This window comes from Castor canadensis, chromosome 5 (genome assembly GCF_047511655.1).
Source record: "Castor canadensis chromosome 5, mCasCan1.hap1v2, whole genome shotgun sequence".
NCBI lineage: Eukaryota > Metazoa > Chordata > Mammalia > Rodentia > Castoridae > Castor > Castor canadensis.
In genome coordinates this window covers 128,424,004-128,447,148 of record NC_133390.1, presented here as the reverse complement: position 1 = coordinate 128,447,148, position 23,145 = coordinate 128,424,004, and the positions used below count along the sequence as shown (strand labels likewise).

The following is a 23,145-nucleotide window of genomic DNA, read 5'->3' as shown; positions in this document are numbered from 1 at the left end:
ATTTTAAATTTTATATTAAAATTCAAAGACCTAGAGTAACTAAATTAAGCTTGAAAAAAGACTAAGTTGAAGAATTTAAGTTACCTGATTTCAAGATTTACTATAAAGCTACAGTGATAAAAGCTACATGATAAAAGCTTTAGCACACAAGGGAGGGGTGAGGATAGGTAAGACACCTAAAAAATTAGTTAGCATTTGTTGCCCTTAACGCAGAGAAACTAAAGCAGATAAACTTAAGCAGATACCTTAAAAGCAACTGAGGCCAATAGGAAAAGGGGACCAGGAAATAGAGAAAAGGTGAGATCAAAAAGAATTAACCTAGAAGGTAACACACATGCACAGGAAATCAATGTGAGTCAACTCTCTGTATAGCTATCCTTATCTCTACCAGCAGAAACCCTTGTTCCTTCCTATTATGGCTTATACTCTCTCTACAACAAAATTAGAAATAAGAGCAAAATAGTTTCTGCTGGGTATTGAGGGGGTAGGGGGGAGAAGGAGGGGGCGGAGTGGGTGGTAAGGGAGGGTGTGGGGGCAGGGGGGAGAAATGACCCAAGCCTTGTATGCACATATGAATAATAAAAAAAGACATTGTTGTATGGTTATAAAGATTGGCAAATAGATTAATGGATCAGAATATAAATTCATAGATAAATCCTTATATTTATGACCAACTGATTTTTTTTCACAAACATACCAAAACAATTCGATGAGGATAGGAGTCTTTTTAATAAGTGATATTAAGATAGATAGATAGATAGATAGATAGATAGACACTTGCAAGAAAAAAATAAAAGGCAAAACAAAATCTTAGTCTCTGACCTCAAGTTACACACAAAAGTTCATAAAACTTCTAAAATAAAAATTACAAGATATTATCCACATACATAAATAACTCCTAAAAGCCAATTTAAAAAACCAATTTTAAATGTTGAAAACACTTCACTAAAGAAAATGTGCAAATGATTTCTAATCACCTGAAAAGAGGGTCAACATTTCTACCCTTAGAGAAAGGAAAATTGAAAACACAACTAAATACCAGTACATATCCACTAGAACATGGACAATCAAAAAGGCAATATTTTTTATTAGTCAGACTTTCATCACTGTGACAAACACCTGTGAGAAACAACTCAAAGGAAGGAGTTACTTATTTGGCTCCCAGTTTCAAAGGTGTCAGTTCATGGCCACTTGAGCAGAACATCATGGTGGTGGGAGAGTGCAGTTGGAGGAGATTCTTTATTTTATGGCATTCAAGAAGCAGAGAGCAAGGAAGGGACCAGGTATAACCTTCAGTGGCACGTCCCTAGTGACCTACATCCTCCAACAAGATCCCAACCCTTAGTTTTCTAAAACCTCCCAAATTAGTGCCACCAGCACTGAATGTTCAGCACATGAGCCTGTGGGAAGCAATTCATACTCAAACCATAGAAATACCAAGTGTTGATGGAGATATGGAGAGACTTGAATCTCATGTGTTGCTGGTGAAGTGAAATGGTATAGCCAGTTTGAAAATCAGGTTGTCAATTTCCTAACATGTCAAACATTGCTGATCATGGTGGTGTACATCTATAATCCCAGTACCTTGGAGGCTGAGGCAAGAGGACCACAAGTTCAAGGCTAGCCTGAGCTACACAGAGAAACCCCAGCTCAAAATACAAAATACAAACCAACAAAAAAAAGTTATGCTCTCAAAATAAAAACCAACAAAAAATATTGAGTATAATATTTAATAATTTTACTCAATAATTTTACTCCTAGGAATCTAAGAGAAATGAAAACATGTCTACACAAAAGACTTATACTCAAATGTTCAAAACGGCCTTATTCACCATAGTACAGTTGTAAACAAGTAAGCAAATTGTGATGTATCCATACAGTAAAATATTCAGAAATAAAAGAAATAAAATAATACCCTACAATATGGATAAACATCAAAGTCAAAAATCATTATGCTGAGGGAAAGAAGCCCAACAAAAGACAGCACATCATATGTTACCATATATATTAAATGTCCAGGAAAGACAAACTTAGGGAGACAAACACACCAGATAAGTGGTTGCCAGGGCTGGAGTTGGGAGGAAAAACTGACTACAAACTGGTTGTTATGGTTTGGACAAAAAATGGCCCCACCAGCTCAAGCGTTGCAGACTTGGCCCAAGCTGATGGCACTATTGAGAGGTGATTCTGCCATGAGGGTACCAACTTCATCAATGTGTTGATCCATTGATGGTTTTATACTGAGTGGGCTATTAGGTGGGGCCTGGTTGGAGGAAGTAGATCACTAAGATCATGCCTTTAAAAGGTATGTTTTGGCCCAGCCCTTTCTCCTCCTACTTTTTTTCTTTCTCTCTTCCTTTCTCCCTCCCTCCCTCTCTCTCCTTCTTCCTCACCTCCTCCTTCTTTCCTTCTCTCCTTCTCCTTCTTATTCTTTTCAACCATCATAAGGTGAGCAGCTTTGCACACAATGCCCCCCTACCATAATGTTCTGCCTTGCCACAGGGCCTAAGAACAATGGAGCCAGCTCACCATGGACTGAAAAGCACAAACTAAAATAAATCTTTCCCCCTAAAGTTGTTTTCTGATGTATTTTGTCACAGCAACAAAAAATGACTAACACAGGTTCTACATTTTTTTTAATATTGAATCAAGTTCAAGTAGTGTTTATCCCAAAGGTAAAAAAATAGTTCAACATTTAAAAATTCAGCAATGTAATTGACCTCATTTATAGATTAGTAGGGAAAAAAATCATAAACAATTCTCCCAATTGATACAGGAAAAAAATTTGATAGTGTTCAGCAACTCTTTAAAACGGAAGGCAAATCTCTAAACCAACCAGAAAGAGAAGGGGGCTATTAATAGAAAGAAATGCATTTCTATAAGATAGGAAAAAGAAAAGCCACAAAATCCATTACTTTATAACTCAACAACCAACTAGAAAATATAATAAAAAGAATTAACCTTCACAATAGCAACAAAAAACATGAAGTACCTAGAGAGTTTAACTAATGTTTCACTCTGGAAGAAATTTTTATTTTAATAAATGACAAAGAAAAAGAGCTGCAGAAATGAAATGGAGGGCTGGTAGAGTGGCTCAAGTGGTAGAGCACCTGCCTAGCAAGCATAAGGCCTTGAGTTTGAATCCTAGTACTGCCAAAATACAAAGAGCAAGAAATGAAGTGGTATCCCACAGTCTTATCAAATGACAAACATGTCATTTCTTTAGCAAGTAATCTCCAAACTATCTCTACAATCGCGATCAAATTTCCACTTGATCTTTTAGCATTTAATCATAAGCGTCTCTATAAAAAAATGAAGTCTCCAAAAATTAGGTCAAAACAGAAAAACAGATTGGGAATTTACCAAAGCTATTATTTTAAAATATAGCTTATTTCAGGGCAAACACAAACAAACAGAAATGGAGACAGGTAGCCCAATGTTATATAGAAATATATAATAAATATATATGTTAAAGATGCCACAGATCAGTGGAGAAGGATTGGGAAGTTATATTAGAAAAATTCATTCATTATATTTTTAAAATATAACTGAAACTCTAACACCATATAGACAAAGGTGGATTCCATATGGAAAGTACTCAAATGTTAAAGATGAAGTTAATAGATGAAAATGGAGTAGAATATATTTGTCCTATAAAGGTACTTAAGGTCGTCTTAAAACCCTAAACACAGAAAAAACAAGGCAAAATTTTTTTTCACAAAATTGATTACTTAAAAATTAATGCTTTCTGGTCAATAAAGAATACTATGTAGCAGGCACCAGTGGCACATGCTTGTATTCCTAGCTACTCAGGAGGCAGAGCTCAAAGTCAGCCCAGGCAAATAGTTTGTTAGACTCTATTTCAAGAATACCCAACACAAAAAGGGCTGGTGGAGTGACTCAAAGTGGTAGAGCGTCTGCCTAGCAAGTGGAAGGCCATAAGTTCAAACCCCAGTACAGCCAAAAAAAATAGAACACTAGAATACTGTGGATGGATAAAATTCACAGATAACAGACTGTGATAAAGAATTTGTACTGTCCAAAATGGATCAGGGACTAACGCATAAATGCACAGGGAACATGTGCAAAGAAAAAGTTGGTGATCCCCATAGAAGAATTGGTGAAACTGTCAACAGGCACAGTATATAAAAGGAAACTCAAAATACCAGCATGGAAGTAACACTCAAACTCAGTCATAAGAGAACACAAATTAAAACAACATTATATCAAAGAGAGACTTCTACCCACATGCGTATTAAAGCATTATTCACAATAGCAAAGAAATGGTATCAGCCTAGGTGCCTATCAGATGAATAAAGAAAATGTGTTACAGATACACAGTGGACTATTATCCAGCCATTAAAAAAACAATTAAATCCTGTCATTTGTTCCAACATGTATAGAACAGAAGGACATCATATTAAGTGAAATGAGTAAAACACAAAAAAACATATATTGCATGTTCTCATTTGTGGAAGCTAAAAAAGACATTCTTATAGTAGAGCATAAAATCGTGGTCATGACTGTTGGGAAGAAGGGGGCGGGGCATAGAGAGAGGTTAGATAATGGGCACCAAGGAACACCTGTAACAGAAATCAGTTCTAGTATACTACGGAACAGCAAGGTAACTAGTTTACAGCAATATGTGATATATTTTATATTTCTATTAATAAATAAATAAAAGGAGACAAGTTTCCCAACACATGGAAATAATAGATGCTTAAGGAGATGGGAACACTAATTATCTTGGTTTAATCACTACACTTTTTATACATGTATCAAGTTATCATATCCATAAATACATGCAAATATTATGTCAATTTAATTTTTTAAGAGATCCATAAAGTCAGAATTCCTTGCAGTAGCAGGGAATTAGAGACAGATGGGTCTACATCACTGCAGAGCTGAGTGAGAAGAAGGAAGGAAAGCATCCCAGAAGTAAACTGAGGCACTAATGACAATAAATTGAATGTGTCCTGGCAACACAGATGGACCTTTTTAAAAATTAGGTCAGTAAAAAAAGAAACAGAATGCGACCTATCCCAAATGCTGTTCCCATAAACTTTAAGTTCAGGTACATAAAACAATACAAGTAATACAGGGTTCAGTAAAGACCAAAAAAAAATATTGCACAATGTTAGAATCTTTGCTCATGGAGGGGGCTACAGAATCAGAAAATTAAAATTAAAGAGAATTAGATAGATAGATAGATAGATAGATAAAGAACCTGCCTTTATTGGATTTAATAATTCCCTAATTTTCTTTCTGATTGATACCAAAGTCTGTTAATGATTTCCAAGAGTAATTTCGTTTGTTTTTGGTGGCACTGGGGTTTGAACTGAGGGACTCACACTTGCTAGGCAGGTACTCTTACTGTGTGAGCCACTCTACCAGCTCTTTTTTGTGAAAGATTTTTTTTTTCCCCAAGATATGGTCTCATGGACTATTCACCCTGAGCTGACTTCGAACTGCAATCCTCTTAATCTCTGCCTCCAGAATACCAAGATTACAGGCTCCAAGAGTAATTTTTAAATTCTTATTTTGATTTATTAGATCACATATTAGGTGTCTGTGATAATAAGACATCACAAAATTTAAAAACAGAGCTTTACTTGAACTTTCATTTTCAGTTCATAGGGAATAGAATGATGGGATCGCTACAGTCTTTAACATGACTCTTCAGGTTGAGAACTCTTTGCGTTGCCTCTTACCAGCTCTACAAACTTTGCAAGAAAATTAAAGTGAAGCCAACACTTTCTTTCCTCATAAGTGTGCTATCCTGGTTTTTTTTCAACTTTCTTTATTGCTTTTCCTTCAAACTCTAGACCTAGTTTTTGGGTTTTTTAACAACTCAACTGCAAGCTAGAGAGACACACATCCTCCTACAGCAATTCTCCATTGGAATATGTGAAAAGACTAAACAGATTGTGAAATAACCTCATGTATGCCAAACATGTGGGTGTGTTCACTTGTCAGTTCTATATTATCACCAAGATTTTGTAGATGCAATTTCATTGGGAGGAGGATACAAATGAGAACTTCCAGATACTCAATAAATTCTCCATTTACTAATAGTGAATAATTTTTACACTCTATTGCCTAGAATAGGAAGATCTCAACTTTCTTTGTAGTGTGTCAAAAAGTTTCGTAAAGAAGAGAGTATATTCTAACCATGTGTTAGAAGCTTTGTGACTAGAAGAGGACATACAGACAGCACCATAGGATCCACAGCAAGGTTCAGGCCAGCCCATCCTAAGAGTCCCCCCAGAATCCCCTAAAAACCACAGTGGCAGCCTGCAGTCTGGGTCAGCATCTCTCCTGACATCCTTCTCACTGCCGCTGCCCAACCCACAACCAGCTCTGTCCCCTTCCACAGCATGCCTGCAGAAGACTACCACCCATGGAGCTGCACCCTCCCCGTACTGACTTCCTCCTAAACCTACCAGCCTCCTGGTAGCTTTAATCTACAACTGTTGATAAGTCAACTATGGTTGAGAAAACTTTCACTGTTCTGTGATTTATGGTAATTTGTGCTTAATTCTTAAACACAAAATTGCCAACCAAATGCTTAAGAAAATACCCTGCTGTAGGCAGATTAAGAACTTCTTTGAATTCCAAAAGTAAATGTGCTTCTGTTAAAGCAGCCTCAGGAAACCATGGAAGGAAGCCTGAGCACCAGGTAACATGGAAGGAACCAGGCAGTTCTTTATCAGCTACATTCAGGCCTGCATGTTAGAGACTTCACCTTTTGGAGCACTAACGTAGGCAGGTCCTCCATAGCCTGCTATACTAGATTCCTGATTTATTCTGCAGCCTGGCCACCAAGGTAGAGTAAACTCCCCAGCCAGAAAGGAAGAGAGTTCTCTGTCTCCCCGTCACATGCTCAATCCAGGCTCACACTTGCCAACTTCAGAGAACTCTTATCAACTGGAGCCCTCAGGAGCTCCTCAGACCTCAAGAAATCTTCCCGCTCAGAAAGAATAAAGGTTGAATATTTTACCTAGATGGGTGTTTTATTTATATTCCAGTGTTCTATTTAGAGTCAGCCTGGTCCCCTTGAATTCATCAGGGCAAATTCATACCAACCCATAGACAGGAGTGCTCTGTGCTACTTCATCCAAGTGACTACCTCCTTCACAGCTGCCACAAACATTTGGGGACAAGATGGACTCACATGGGCATTTAAAAACAATTTTTATGCTTTTCTGATAACATTGCAACTCTCACTTGAAACATTCCCTAAGAAGTCTAATAGCACTCATTTTCAAACGGTAATTGTACAAATTTTTATCTCCCTAAAATTTATAGGACTCCCAGGATGAAAGAAGCAGACCTGGAGGACAAACAGGACAGGGCCTGTCATCTCTGCCACTGACCTCCCTCACACTATCACAACCACCAGCCTTTCCAAACAAGTCTGTCTTACCCACAAGCCTCTCTCCTGCCTCTCTTGGAACAAACTATACTTGAACAGTTTTAATATTTACAAAAGTATGCATGGACATTATTCAAAATTAAAGAAAAGCCACCAATATATTCACTGCCTAGCAATAGTCATTATTGATAATAATGTCAATAATGGTCAACTTAATAAATACTACTGACATAGTTAATATTTCACTCCATATGCATGTAGACATTTCATATACTATAGTATATGTATTTTATATTCTATTTGATTTTGTTAATATTATTTTCTAAGGATTGCCAATTTTATGAACTATTCTTCAGAGTCACAGGTTTTAACAGCCACAAAAAAACTTCATTCTATGGCTATACAGCAATACTTAGTTTTTTTTAACTGTACAAACAATATGTGAAGTACATACAGATTTAAATAAATAAGAACCATATAAACAGCAATAGCAAATTAACATATTGCTATTGGCCTCTAGATTTTTCAAGAGCATATAAAGGTGAATGTGGATTTCACTATATCTCCTATTTTCTCATCTGATCATTTATTAATATAAAATATATGCTTTTTAAATTCTAAAGCATAGTTCTCTGTGTTATTATTTTAGTTGATTAATATATTTCATTGTATAGACTTACCATGACGTCTTCATTCATATAGTTAGCCTATTTCAATTACTAGATAGCATTAACAACATTCATCTTTGTACATGCATCTTTATATTCTTATCCAGTTAGTGTATTAGTAAAAATTCCTAGAAGTGCTATTGTCAAAGTACACTTTGCACATAAGCATTTTCATTCATATCAACAAATTCTCAAAAAAAAAAAATTCTGTGGGCTGGTGGAGTGGCTCAAGTGGTAGAGCAGCTGCCTAGCAAGCATCAGGCCCTGAGTTCAAACCCCACTACTACCAAAAATGAAAAAGAAAACAAATTTTCCTTACAAAGAATCACTTTCAGAGCAGCCATCACTGGTGATTAAGAGTGCTCGTGTCCCCACATCTTAAACAATACTTGATATGATTATTGCTTTTAAATTTTTCCAATCTGACAGTGAAAATAAAATATTTCATTATTTCAATTTGCTTTTGTTTGATTAACACAAAGATTGAATTTTTCATATGTTTATTATTAAAATTAGCCAATGTGTTATTAGATTGTTCATCTTTTCTTATTGACTTACAGATCTCTTTTTATTAAAATTATTAACATCATATATACTATAAATATTTTTCCAATTTGCCATTTGAAATCCAATATTTTATGGCATTATTTATGCTTTCATAAGAAAAAATATATCTCAGGATTTGGGGTTCTGGAAACATGGTAAACTGAACTCACATAGCCCTTTTCCTGCCTCCAATCAATATATTCAAAAAGAAACCACAGACTAAAACAAAAAACCTTTTATTAAAAGAAGGAAGCAGAAATTCCTTGGTCAAAAACAAAGGGGCAGAATAAAGCCATTCACCAATCCCATGACACACCAGCAACATATCAGAGTGAACACAGGCCCTGGGGATCTTGTTTTAATAGATCTGGAGGAATGAAAGAAATGGCTTTGAATCCATAGAAGATAGGGCACGAAAACAGAAATCACTGCCAAAAACCAAACGATAGAAAAGCTATTATCTTTGTATAGAAGAAATAATAAAAGAGTAAAAAAATACTATACCCAGTGAATCAGGAAAACAGTAAGATAGCTTGTCTTTAACACTGAGTAAGACAAAAAATTTCTCCCACAAAGAAACAAAGGTCAAAATCCTTACATTACACATGGATGTGGGATAGAAAAGTATAACTGCTAGAAGGTAACAGAAATCTCCACATACAGAAATAAACAACAACAATTTATAGATCCTAAGAAAGAAAAAATTTCCCCAAACATCTGGCCAAGTCAAATTAAAACTCACTCTGTAGTAATTCTTTAATGATCCAGCATCCATGAGACTTAAACAGGAAAAAAGGAAAGAAAAAACGACAAGTAAAAGCTCTGCTGAAAATAAACATACAAATAAAAACTTAAAACTACAATCAGAATTGTACTCCCCGCACTCAGCAGGATCAAAAAGTTCAAGGCCAGTGTAGGCTACATAGAGAGACCCTGTCTTAAAAAAAAAAAACTCACAGTGATACAAAGTACATATAGGGCACAGTAGAATCTGTGAAAAAGAACAATCTTAAAGACATATAATTATCTTTAAAATGATTTTAGAGATAAAGGAAGAATAATAAAAGTATAAGGAAAGAATGACAAAAATGAAAAAAAACTGGCAGTGAATTTCCAGAAATTAAATAATTTTAGTCATTATAATTAAAATTTCATTGCACTAGACAAACAAAAACTTAAGCACAACTGAAAAGTTAGTCAATTGGAGAAGAGATGAGGAAATTAACAAAAGAAAGAGATAGGAGCTGTCAAACAAGCTGGGGATATAACTTAAGAAGTAGAGTACCTGCCTAGCAAGTGCAAGGCCCTGGGTTCAATCCTCAGTACTGCAAAGAAATTAATTCTTAAAAACAATCAGCCATGTGCTGGTGGCTTATGCCAATAATCCCAGCTACTTGGGAGGTTGAAATCAGAGGATCATGGTTCAAGGCCAGTTTAGGCAAAAGGTTCATAAGACCACACTTCAACCAATGGCTGGGCTCAGTGGTGTGGGCCTGTTATCCCAAGCTATGAAAGAGGTTGAGATCAGGAGGATCACTGTTCTAGTCTAGGCTGGGCAAAAAAAAAAAAAGAGTCATGAGACCTCATCTCAGATTTATTTAGCTGGGAATGGTGGCATGTGCCTGTCATCCCAGCTATGGCAGGAAGCAAATGGGAGAATCACAGTCCAGGTTGATCTGGGCAAAAAGCGAGACACTATCATAAAAATAATCAGAGTAAAAAGGGCTGAAGGCATGGCTCAAGTAGAACTCAAGCCTGCCTCGCAAGCATGAAACACTGAGTTCAATCCCCAGGACCACCAAAAAAGAAAGAAAAGAGAAAGGGAAGGAGGGAGGGGGAGAGAGACAGAGAGAAAGAGAGGGAAGGAAGGAAGAGAGGAAGATGGATTTGGGGAAAGAATTTAAATGTTCTAAAATCCCTGAATTGTTCAGAATAAGGTTATTGTTGTTCTAATGAACTATGCATGTTAAAAATTAAAATGTAACCTATAAAATAATGGGAATAGAATGAATAAATTTTAAAAACAGTTGAAGGTTAAAAAGAGCAATAAAGATAATCATATTATCCTGAAGAACAGGAAACAAGAAACAGAAAACAATCAGGGTAAATAGAAAACAAAATAAAATGTAGCTAAAAACTCAAATATCCATAGTCATGTAATTCCTCTGTGTTTCCAACTAAGGGTGGGGGAGGAGTCTGATGTAACAACATGAATAACAGAAGGGGAAGGCTAAGCAAAAAATTACAAATATAGAACAAGAGATAAACATCTGTATCCGTCTTGTTCTGTTGGTGCTGCAGTAATGAAATGCCTTAGGTTGATTAATTAATCAAGAAAATTTTATTGCTCACAGGTCTGGAGGCTGGGAAGTTCAAAATCAAGGCAACAGCAGATCTGCCCGGAGGACTTGCTCTCTGGGATGGCAGATTCCTTGCGTGCTCACTGGGGGAAACAAAGACGCTTTCTCAAATCCAGCTCTAAATACCAGCATAGTGAGGATGAGATTTTAACATAGGAATTTTTGGGGGTAGGGACATAAATATTCATACCATATCACTATCTATGTAGATATCAAAAAACAGGTCACATTTATAGATATATTCTCAATAGGGATAAAAAGGGCAATTTATAAATAATAATTACTCACACATATAGAGCATTCACTACACATCAGACACTGATCTAAGGTGCCTTTTGTATGCATTGATCTATCTAATACTCCCGATGTTCCCCTAGAGCATAATTCTTTTTACAGGTGAGAACACAGTTGCCGTGGCCATTGCCGAGGCCCAGAGCTAGGAACTGGAATAGCCACAATGCAAACCCTGCCAGCCTGGCTCCAGTATATAAACCCTGCATTTTTTTCTGCCAATTCAGCTTCAAATATATGAGTCACACATTTACAGAATTGCAAGAAAAAATGACCAGATCCATAATCATAATAGAAATTTTAATATGCATGTCTCAGTATCTAATTAAGCAAATAAAAATTAAGGAAGATGTAGAACACAATTAAAATACTTGATCTAATGGCTCTATATAAAATGCCATTGCCAACAATTAGAGACTACATGCTCTATTCAACCTGCATGAAACATTTACAAAAATAGATCACATAAAAGGTTGCAAAGCAATTTGCTATAAATCCCAGAAAATGAAGAACATAGAGGCCATGATCTCTGACTAAAATGTAATTAAGTTAGAAATCAATGATGGACGATAACCCCAAATAACCCATATATTTAGACATTTTAAAACATACTGTTAAATATATTATGGGTCAAAGAACAAATCCTAATGTACACAATAAAATCTTTAGAAAAATGATGATAAAAATAATATATCAAAAGTTAGAGGGGGGAAGTTAAAGTAGTATGTAGAGCAAACTGACATTCTAAATGTGTATATTAGAAAAGAAGGAAAATTAAAAATTAATGAGTTTCAATGTTCAAATAAAGATAGAAAAGCAACTGCTCAAGAATACATAAAGAGAGAAAATGATAAAGTAAGAGCAATTAATAAGATAAAAACACTCCAGTAAGTTGCTGCTTCTGGAAGATTCCTTAAAACTAGTCCTGACAGAAGGGAAGGCAAACCACACCAACTTGCAGAGCTGGGAGATCAGGGTGTCTGCCTACCATCCTGTGGTCTTCATCACGCTTCTTGACCTCTCTGGGCAGCAATTTGCTCATCTAGAGTCAGTCAGTCAGACAAACTCGGAATCTCAGCAGTCTCCCTTTCAGAGACAATGTACTAAGAAGGAAATAGCTGAAATTGTAAAGCCACTGGTTATTTGAGAGGAGAAATAAGTTATGATCTTTCTGCAATAACTTTACAGTATAACCAGGAAGTGAGAAGAAGCACTCAAACAGCAGCCCCTCCCTGGGCCAGCTGGAATTGCCCTAGGAAAGTGCTAGAAAATTCCCAGAAGAACAAAGAAATCATATTTACTCCACAGCCTCTGTCTGAGAAATTCATAACTAACAGCTGCAAGGTTCTAAGACTATTGAATGTCATGTGCGTCTGAAGCCCCAAACAGCAAGTTTGAGACACAGAGCTCCCAGCAAAGAGCAGACATTCAGAAACACATGAATAAATGAACTAAGATGACTCAAAATGCAAAGTAGTTCATACAAAGAGGTACTAATCCAGATTTTAGGATACAATTGATTGCTGAGTTCACTTAAAACACACACATACACACGGTCTAAATTCCAAAGTCTTTGAATGAGATGAAATCATGATGGGCACTCTGACTGACTAGAATAACAGACCAGCATTTCTCATTGCTTATGGGTACCCAGGCAGTAGGAAGCACAAGAACCACAGGTAGTAAAATACAGCCCAGAATTTTCTTGGATCTCTCTACTTAGAGAACAACAGGTTAAACACAGTCAAGGACTTGATAAAGAGATATTTATTATGCCCCGATCCCGTGAGATATGTGCTCTCCTTACCACAAGCACACCATAGTGTTTAATTTTATCTGTGTTAAATCACATTTGTGAAGGCCCTGTTTCTAAAGGGTCAAGGAGATAAGACGTGCTAACGGCCCTCTAGTGAAGAGGTCATATAAGAAGATTCCAAGGCCCCTGTGCCCAGCGGTGCACAGATAGTGAACAGGAGTGTCAAAAGTTACGGAAAGGTGAATCTTAAATTTATAAAGTAATGATAATAAGCATCAAAAATGTAAGAATCAATACAGATTTTAAAAAAAAAAAGTAAGATGAAACTGTGAGCTCCCTGCTGCTGTCAGCAAATGAAGAAGCTCAAATCATCCCCCGAACCTCTCAGTTAATGGAGCTCATCCCCGTGTGACTTGAGTGTGTGTCCTTCCAAAGCAGATCCCTCTCCTGCTATCACTATTACCCCTGACAGTGAGAGCAGCCAAGTTTCTTGGGCCCTTAATGCCACATTCCCTGTGTCAGCCCCCTTTACTGTGGGCACACTAATGGCATATCTTTGGGGTAGATCCAGAAGAATAAATCTGGCAAGCAGTTTTCTGTTTCCTGTCTCAGATCAGAACTGGAAAGGCAGAAAAATTCTCTCAGAGGAAGAAGGCTGTGTAATTGATGCAGGCTTTCTGAAATTCAGCTATTTAAAGGAACATCTCCAATAGGCACTGGCCAGGCTCAGTTTTCCTAAGCACTCAGATTACACACAGGGCAGCTTGTATGGAATATTAAGCAGAGGACCAAACCTGCAGCATGCCAGCCATACAACACTGCCCTTTCCAGGAGCTCAAGGGCTGGCTGCTTCTTGGTGACATAGATCTTGGCTAAGAGCTGCAGATCTTTCTGCCCCGCTCTCCTTTCTCTTATATACTTGTCTCTCCCTTGCTGCCTGCCAGCTTATACCCAACATCAGTCCCTGATCGGCAACTCTGCCAGGCCAGCCAGAGAAAACCAGATCCATAGTTTACCCAGGCAAGGGAGGGGAAGAACTCTAAAGGTTTTCTCTTTAATAGAAGTCCACAGGACCCCATTTACCATCCATTCTTTCAATAACATTTCAAAATACTAGAAGTTAACTCGAAATCATTTTTACAACTTATGTTCTTATTCTAAGAAAAAAAATCTCAGGATGAAACACAAAAGAAAAATGCTTCTTTATGTCTCTGTTACCTCCCTGAGCTCCTGCCCTGCCTCCCTCTCCTTCCAGCCCTTTTTACTTCCAGGTGTGTATTGGACAGTCAGAACAGCTTTAAATTCCATAGCATCATGTGTTTTTTAAATGTCAGTCTTTAAAGGGCACCACTGCCAATGGTTCCATTGAATTGCAGGGATTTAATTACCTAAATGAAGTACATTCGAAGAAATGCATGTAGGCTTTTTTATTCTTTCCACAACTCACTTCAATTTGTATTTTTCCCCTTCTAATTGAAATTAATTTCCCTTGCTGTTTTGTGTTACAAAACACCTGGATGGGGTTATTATTCTGGAAAGGTAATTATAAAATTAGAAGGCTAACCACGATGCAGATTTCCTAAATCGCAGGTGGCAATGGTGCCAAGTGCCTATGAAACGGAAAATATTCACAAGCGCAGACTAAATTCTCCTACAACATTCACAATCCTAGAGATGCCTCAAGTCAGGTGATGCCTACACACTTCGTTGTCAGAGAGGATAAGGTGGGTGCTATAATAGACTGCCCTGATCTCTTCTTAAGACTGAAGAACAATTCCCCCAGTGCTTGGGGTGCTCCAACAGATGACTCTTAGCTGTCAGCCCTGTAGGAACTGCTTTGCCCAAAGTGTTGTCTGCTTCTCCGAGCAGTTTGCTCCATTTCTTGGTTCACCTGGGGCCTTCTCACTCCACCTGGATCCCAACTCCAGAGCTCCCCATGGAATCATCCCAAGGATGTTACCTTATGCCCAGTCCTGCCTCTTCTCCTCCCCTTCCCTTCCCTTCCTGTCCCTTCCTTTCCCTCTCCTTCTTTTCTCTTCCTTTTGACAGATGTGGATCCCATCCACAGTCCCTACAAAGCCACCTGCATAACTGCCCAGGGAACCAACTTGTAAGAAAAGGGAGAGTGAATGAACAACAACAAAAAAATGATCTTACATTCATTGAGTCTTCCACTTGAGTGAACATCAGCCATCTTAGTTTGTTGCTAAGACTTTCTCAGACCTATGAGGACCAGCCCAGTGGCCTAAAGTCCAAGAAATAACAGATGACAGTCATAGGAGCTAATCAGAGGAAGAAGAGTTCATTGGCAGCCTGTGTTAACAGGCTTGAGCTGCTCACATTTTTGACCCAATAAATGAAATTTTAATTTCTTCTTATAACCTATCTCATTCCCCAAATAATAGAGGTGAACTACACAAGCACTTATGATTCAGCATATCAAATATGCTATTGTGGCAAAATAAAGACAATATAAAGCCAGACTTAAGGCAAATCCAAATGAGTGGCGATAATTATGGTAAGGCTGATTAAGCCTTCAGCGACCACAATGCCCATGTAGACAATTCAGACAGCAGCAAATATAGACCAAACACAAACCATACATCTGCACTGAAATTAAAATAACTTTTCCCCAGATTTCCTGATTGTAAAATTCTCCATGGAAATATTGAACTTGAGAAAGTAAAGCAATAAATTCGGGGGTCACCTGATCATATGTTTGCACTGCCTGTTAAGTAACCTAGGTAGCTGACCACAATGCCCATGTAGACAATTCAGACAGCAGCAAATATAGACCAAACACAAACCATACATCTGCATTGAAATTAAAATAACTTTTCCCCAGATTTCCTGATTGTAAAATCCTCCATGGAAATATTGAACTTGAGAAAGTAAAGCAATAAATTCGGGGGTCACCTGATCATATGTTTGCACTGCCTGTTAAGTAACCTAGGTAGCTGAGGTTTTCTACCATGGCTGAGAATGGACTGATCGTCTGGCTTTGGGAAGAACGCTGGCCAAACACTGTGTATAATTAATGATGCAGATGATAGTACAGAACTGAAGTCGTTCCTGGGGTCTTGGCCTGAGAAAACACCTAATGAATATTTTCCATTTGATGGGCACCTGGCACCATTGCCACCTGCGATTTAGGAAACACACATGTGAGGTGGTGTTGGAGAGATACAGAGTCTGAAAATACACCTGAACTGCCAGTCCTGCAGCATCTCCCCCAGAAGGCTGAAAGAATCATTTGAAACACAATGCAAAAAACAACAACAAAAAAACTCATTGTAAAGGGCCTAGAACAAGTTGGTCTAAGCACTGGTGGTGTAGATAGATTCAAAGATTAAAAAAAAAAACAGAACCTTTAAAGAGGTAAAATGCCAGTGTATCTGTCTCTGTCTGTTTAGGCTGTTACATACCAAACGCATAAACAACAGACATTTTTTACAGGTCTGAAAGCTGGAAGTTCAAGACCAAAGTGCCAGTAGATTCAGATCTTGGTAAAGACCTACTTCCTATTATATGAACAACTGCTGGCAGATTTCTACTTGTGTCCTCCCACTCCAGAGAGAGGGCAAGAGGGCTCTAGTAAGTCTTGCCCTTCTTCTTTTTAGTGGTACTGGGGTTGAACTCAGGGCCTCAGTCCTGTTAGACAGATACTCGCTCTCTTGAGCCAGTCCACCAGCCCAGTCTTTCCCTTCTTATCTAAACCCAATTACATCCTTCCAAAGGCTTCATCTACAACTATCATCCCACTGGTGCTTGGGTATCAACACAAGCTTTGAAGAACACAACCATTCTCTCCATAACAATAACCTTCGAGCAACCCTCTATGGAGGTTATTTCCCCAAATCTTTGAAAAAATGAAGCAGCAGAATTGCTGGTTACAATTTATACTGGCTGTGTAGGCAGAGCCTTATGCACTGACAATCAACTGGCGTGGCTGTGACCAGGAGGGCTTACACATTAAAAGAGCCATCTGGCCAAGGAAGGGCCCCACCTTTGCTTTGTACTGGGTCATGACAGGCCCAAGGTTCTCCATAGAAGGAATTTTTCCAATGTAAGAATAAAACGCCATGAAGACCTTGATACATCTGGCCATGGAGTTCTATGCCACAGTGACTTTTAGTCTAAAAAACTTATTTCTGAAGCAGACAATACAGATTGTTAAACACAGACATTTTAAAAATGAAAACCATTAGGAAAGCAATCATGATCCATATAATATGTGATTTTTAGACCCAGAAATATATTTTTTTTAAAAAATCAGCCTAAATGTCAGAAAATGATGTACACAAAGACATTTGCTATCAGTTCTTTATAATAGTGATAACCTAGAAGCAACCTGAATGACCGGCTTAGTCCATTTGGACTTCTATAACAAAATACTGTAAGTGGGTAGCATGTAAATACCAGAAATTTATTTCTCACAGTTCTGGGGACTAGGAAATCCAACTTCAAGCCACCAGCATATTGAGCATTTGATGACTTTTTTTTTCCTAGAACCCAGGGCCTCATGCAAGACAAGTGCTCTACCACTAAGCTGCATCCAGCCCAAGGACATGCTTTCTAGTACATAGATGACAACTTCTAGCTTTGGCCTCTTTTTTGGGGGGTGGGGGAGGGCCTCCCTAATCACCCTAACACCATCACCTTGAGGTTAGAATTTTTCAACAGATGAATTTTGGAGGAACACATACACTCAGACCATAGCAATGCCCTTCAGTAGAAGAATAGTTAAGTAAGTAAAGTATCTCCACATAATGACTAGCAAAAAAGAACAGTCAATGACAAAAATTAATTGCTAATTATGTTATGATATTTGGTTTTAAAATGTTAAGATAAATATTGTATTTACTATAGGAATATAACTGGGCTTTAAAAACTAAAAACATGATAAAATGGCTAGAAAAATATATGACAAAGTTTGGTAACAATACTTACATTATTGCTACTGTATCTCTTTTTTTCTATTAAAAAAAACTAAGTTTTGGGCTAGAAGTATGGCTCAAGCAGTGGAGCACCTGCCTTGCAAGTGCAAAGCCCTGAGTTCAAACCCTACTACAGCCAAAAAGAAATTGTTTACAAAAACTAAATTTTAAAACTTTTATTGTAAAAGTATTTATGTAATAAATATGAAAGAATAAAAACACAATGTGTAGGATAGTGAGAGGCCTCAGAGGTTCACAGAATTTCAGTAGCATCCAAACTAGAGCAGAGCAAAGAGTGCAGGAAGAGGATCCCGTCCACCTGGTCCACCTGCCTAAGTAAAGAAACCACATTCGAGTGAGGGCTGGCACACTGCCACACTGAGACGCTGGAGTGGTTTGCTTGAGGGTTAGTGGATGCTCAGGTATCTGGTGAGACACTGTTTCTTGGAATGTTTATAAGGGTGTTCCACAACAGATGGGCATTTGACAGTGGACTGAGAAAGGAGGCTCAGCCCTCACTCATGGTGGGCAGGACCATCCAAGCAGAACAAAAAGGAGAACAAAGGTGAGTCTTCTCTCTCTCTCTCTCTCTCTCTCTCTCTCTCTCTCTCTCTCTCTCTCTCTCTCTTTCTCTCTCTCTCTCTCTCTCTTCTATGGAGCCAGAACACCAACTCTTCTTCTGCCTTGAACAGTTTTCAGGCCTTCAGACTAAGATAGAGAGCAACACAACTGGCTTCCCTGGCTCCCAGGCCCCAGTTTGGAAACAACATTGTGGAACTTGCAGGTTGCATTACTGACCATAAAGCGATTCCCATGGTGAATCCCTGCTCGTAGATAGCTAGACATAGATAGGCATATGGGCATACATACAGATCTATTGGCTGGCATCTCTGAAGAACCCTGACTAATGCAGAGCCCTTCCTTCCCAGCTGAACAACCCCAGGGCTTGGTTCAAACTTGGCTAATACTTGAGTCATATTTAATTTCCTAAGTCAGTACCTGAATGAAATGAACCCACTGCTACATTTCAGTCTCACCAAAGTCTCCAACTCCAGAAAGAAAAAAAAAATGAAGCAACCATAGAAGAAAAAAATAATAGATGTAAATGACAAGTCTCAGTTTCCCTGTGTGAAATCCCACAGCAATTTCACAGTACTGCCTCTCATTTCCCCTGTGGGAAGTGAAACAAGAAAGAAGTACTTGTCTCTACAAAAAAAGTAAGCTATGGAGACATCATTTCAAAACTGAAATTTAGAACATGTGGATTTGACAACAGAGTATGGTGGTGAGAACCTGTAAGCCCAGCACTCAGGAGGCTGAGAAAGGAGGATCACCAGTTCAAAGCCAGTCTTGGTGAGAAGCAAGACCCTGTCTTAAAAATAAACGATGGGTGTGACTGATGGGAAAGAACGTTTGAAGTTGTAGCTACTAATGCCTAGCAGCCTTTCTCTGGCGATCAGAGTGTGGCATCAGAAGCTGTCTCCTCAAAACTATTCACAACATGTATGGGCAAAACCATTTTCAAGTATTTCCCGGTAGGAGACAGTGAGTAGAGCAGGATGTTAGGTGACAAAATGGCAGACTTTCTGAAATATTTTTGAGGTTTGGGTAGATATGAAAGAGAATCAAACTACAGTTGTTGAAGGAAATCTGAGCTGAAGAGTCATGATACAACCAAGAACTTTGGTGCCATGGGCTGAGACAAGAGCGAGGACTTCAGGAGACCCTTGAAGTCCCCTGTAGGGCTGAGTCTCTGACAGTGTGTTGTGGACAGTGCCTTCCCCACAGACCTCTGAATTCACATCCAGGTTCTTTCTGCTGACAAGCTTCCCCAAAACTGTCCCTTGCCCTCCCCTGTCTGAGAAGCCAGCATTGGCAATTGTTCCCTTGGTTCATCTTTCCTGTGATATAAACAACCTTAGGATAGACATTATTATAGGCTATGACTAGACTCCTACGGAAGTTCTGGATGTTTCCTGATTTTGTGAGAGGAAGAGAAGAGGTGGGATGAGGATATTGACTGCCTAAACGGTTGTGGAAAGACTTTTGAGAGGGCTGTGATAGATCCTGCTGCAGGCAGGTCCTCACCCACCCCATTGCTAGGGCCCGATTCCTTCTGCTCCGCATTATAACAGGGAAAGGGTTAGTTGGGCCAGCATCTGTCACCTACTCCACCAAGACTCCCTGTTGCTTCCTTTAAACTCTAGAGTATCTCACTCTACGGCAAAGTAAATAGAGCACAGCTAGGAAAACTTGGATTGTGGTTCTGGAATGGATCCATGACGATAATGAGGACCTCCCTCCAAAGGACAGAGCTGGGTAGAAGTAGGTGGTGGGATCACAACCTTTCCTGAGGACCTGTGACCACTAGCCCATGACCTCAGTTGAGGGTGAGGACATGTGTAAACCAAACTGTGAGCTCAAGAAACACAGGCCTCATACCCAGGTACTCACCACTGTACCCCCAGCACAGGACTTGATATCAAGTAGGAGCCCTCAGCCCTTTGCTGGATCAAAAGAATAGACTGTTAATCTCCAGGGTTGATCATGGCTTCTCTGTGGTACCCACACATCCTCTGTTCCTGCTGGTGTTAGAGAAAATCTATAAACACCAATCGGCCTTTTCCCTCAAAGAGAGACTTTCTTTTGGGGAATCTCAGGAGCTTGACAGCTATAATATGGAGTTTTGGGACAGGCTGACAGAATAGCCCTCCAAGGCCAGGCTGCAGAACCTGTTTCCCTCCACTCTGCTGTCCAGCAGACATCTGGAGAATGGGGGTTTGGCCTTCAGAAGACAGAGATGGCCATGCTATAGCCCACCTCTTGAGGTGCCCCAGAAATGGCCACAAGGCTCTGTTCTGCTCTCTCTCTCTGGGCTCTCCCCTGCAGCCATCAACCAGCACTCTCCTTACACTCTGCAAAGTTTACTTGGCAAAACTTTGTCTTTTCTGTGTTTTTGCAATTTTCTATAATAAGCTTACACTGATTTTATAACGGGAAAAGCCCACTCTAAATTGTTCAAAATAAATTGAAATTTCCTAAGGTGAGGAAAACTGTGCCAGCCTTGCTGCTCATGGCTGTGAATCCAGGGAGTTTATTTTGGCTCCATAAACACCCACTCCAGAGTCCATATGGCCTATGCATAAGTAAATGCATTCTACTTTTTTAAAGGACCATGCACAATTTCACTCTGCATTTCAAATAAGAATACTTGTCAGGGTTTTTTTTTTGGGGGGTGGGGTTTGAGAGGGAGAGAGAGAAAGAGAAAAAAAAATCATTCCCAAGGTCTGCAGAATAATCCTTCCTTTCCTCATGTTCCATCCCTGGAAATCATCTTTTAAGGAATCAACTGTGGATTATCAGAACCATCTCCCACAGAGCCACCCTGGACAAATGCTGCCTGAGGTGTACTCTCAATCTTTCCTTCTGCCCCTGTCTCCCCATGGTGCCCGTTCATCCTCACACTCACTCAACAAATGACCAAGTGTCACTCTTTGCCAGGCACTGCATTAGGCTCTGGGATACAGCAAGGAACAAACAAACCAAAAATATTCACACCCTGTAAAGCCCATGTCAGAAACACAGGGGGATTCATGGTGCCAATTATGAATAGCCTTACACTGAAAAAAAAAAAAAAAGGAAGGAAGGATGCATCACTAGGATATATCCCTGGAGAGATTTTTTTTTTTTTTTTTTTGGTGATACTGATATTTTGCTCTTGCTAGACGGGGACTCTACAGCTTGACGCACTTCATCAGCTCTTTTTTCTCTAGTTATTTTTGAGACAGTATCTCACCTTTCGTCCAGCCTGGACTGGTATGCAATCCTCCTAATTTATACTTTCCTCCATAGCCGAGATAACAGTCATGCACCACCATGCCCAGCTTTTATTCATCTAGATGGGGATCTCATGAAAGATTTTTTGGAGGGTGGTGTTTAAGGGGTTTTGTTTTGTTTTTATTCTCTGTGTTTTTACACAGGCTGGCCTGGAACCATGATTTTCCCAATCTCAGACTCACTGGGCTCCAAAACTGTCCTTCGCTTCCTATTACCTAAGTGGCTGCTCCCCACTGCTCTTTAATGCACAGTTGAGGTTGCAGGCCACTAACACTAAAAATATACCACTTCCTTCTCTGCCCCTCCATCTCCTCTCCCAGTTTAAGCATTGCCCTCAACCTAGCATGAGAGGCTGTGTGTCTCCCAGCCTGAAAAAAAAAGAGACCTGTAAATCCTTCCTCTCAGAGTTCCTCCTCTAAGGAGCTTACATCCTAGTTATTTTCGTTTGCCTGAAAAATCTTAAATCAATAGCTTGCCTAGAATAAATGTGACCTTTAAAATAGAGGTATCCCCACACAGACTCTCAGTCTCTTGGCCTTACCCCTCTTCCTCCTTCCCACTACTTTCTCTCCTTCTTGTCCTACATACATGCATATATCCCCAGTTGGCCCCACAGACACACTGAGCCATTCCACATAGAAGACAATCCTCTAAGACAATCCCTGCTGCCCTCCTCACCCACCTGCACCTGCTTTCCCATTTCTCTCCTATCTTCCCCAGGTGAAGTCCTCCACCTGCAAGCTCTTTCTCCTACATTCCTTCCCTTCTTCTCCCCACCACCACCACCACCACCACCACAGCCACGGTCATCTGCTTCTAGAAGATTACCAATGGGCTCTTGATCATTGAATCACAGCACTTTCACCTGGTCCCTGATGTCTTTCTCTCCCTAGTAATCCTGAATACTACCTTTAATACTGACAGTGGCTGCCACTGACTGATCCCTTAAGATGTCCCATGTGTTATGCTAAGCTTTTTATGATCCTTGTCTCATTTAATCTTCAACCCTATGACCCTATGCAATAGCAGCTAAAAGAATCTCCAAAGAGGGACACTCTGTTGAGAGGCAGCATCAGTCTCCTCCCTTGGAGTCTAGCACTACTTTAGCCAACAGAATGCAGTGGAAATACAGCTGTGCCACCTACAAACCCAGGGCTTGACAGCCTCTCCTGCACATTGGCTCCATCTAGAACCCTGAACTGTCACAGTGGAAAGACAGCATCCAGAGGCCTCCAAGTCCTCATCCCATCTCCAGTCTTCTGTCCTCACTGCAGATCTCCTGGAGCAGAGGCAAAAGTACCTCCACCTGGTCCTGCACAGATTGCAAATTCTTAAGTGCAACAAATGATATTGGCCTTTTTGGACATGAATTTGT

General features: G+C 39.3%; 1 long non-coding RNA gene across 1 annotated transcript in view; it reads right to left on the bottom strand.

The window, feature by feature from the left end:
* The window catches only part of LOC109674755 (uncharacterized), an 89,569-nt gene that overhangs the window by 52,734 nt on the left and 13,690 nt on the right, over positions 1 to 23,145 (bottom strand). Inside the window, exon 5 of the long non-coding RNA XR_012447758.1 lies at positions 10,942 to 11,032. This is a non-coding gene — a long non-coding RNA (uncharacterized lncRNA). The remainder of the gene's footprint in view (positions 1 to 10,941; positions 11,033 to 23,145) is intronic.